Genomic DNA, 705 nt, shown 5'->3' on the forward strand with positions numbered 1-705 from the left:
AAATGATGCAAAAAGTTAAAGACAAGTATGAAAACAATATAAAATACTATAAAACTGATTTAAAAACATAGAAAAGTTAAAAACAGATAAAACATACATTTACATTTTTTTTTTAAATCCTTCACTGCTTAAGCATTAAAAAGTTTGCTTAAATAATGTTTTGTCTGCTGGTGAAAGGAAAGCATCCTGTGGAAGGAAATTCCAGAGGGCAGGAGTACAAGAAGACACCAATCTTACTTAGGATACAGCTACAATATTGTTGCCACTGTTGTTGTTGTTGTCGTCGTCGTCATCATCATCATCATCATCCCACTTTCCCCCAAAAAATTGGGACTCAGAGCAGCTTACAATTTAAATGAATAGACCTGGCAGGGGAAACACCTTGATCACGAGGGAAGTTGTGGCTCATCCATTGCACTCCAGGTGCACTGACCCCTGTGATTTTCCCAAATGTGGGAAACTTGACTGCATAATTTGTAGTACCTCTGGTTCATCTCCCAATTAGACCCCCTGAAACCAGTGGCGTCCCTGCACTGGGTGTCACCGGGTGTCCCTGCACCAACTGGGGGGGGGGGCCTTCCAGGGGCGGTGCATGCTTCCTCCCCCCATGCCACTCCATCCTTTCCCTTTGTAGGCAGAGGACAATGGATTCCTCAAGAAGTCTCCATGTTTTTGGATTAGGAACATTTTGTTGGTAAGTGTCTA

General features: G+C 42.6%; 1 pseudogene; it reads left to right on the plus strand.

The window, feature by feature from the left end:
* Nucleotides 1-357: 357 nt before the first annotated feature.
* LOC121927398 lies at nucleotides 358-503 on the plus strand (annotated as a pseudogene).
* The last annotated feature ends 202 nt before the right edge of the window (nucleotides 504-705 follow it).

Source organism: Sceloporus undulatus, chromosome 3 (genome assembly GCF_019175285.1).
Source record: "Sceloporus undulatus isolate JIND9_A2432 ecotype Alabama chromosome 3, SceUnd_v1.1, whole genome shotgun sequence".
Taxonomy (NCBI): Eukaryota; Metazoa; Chordata; class Lepidosauria; order Squamata; family Phrynosomatidae; genus Sceloporus; species Sceloporus undulatus.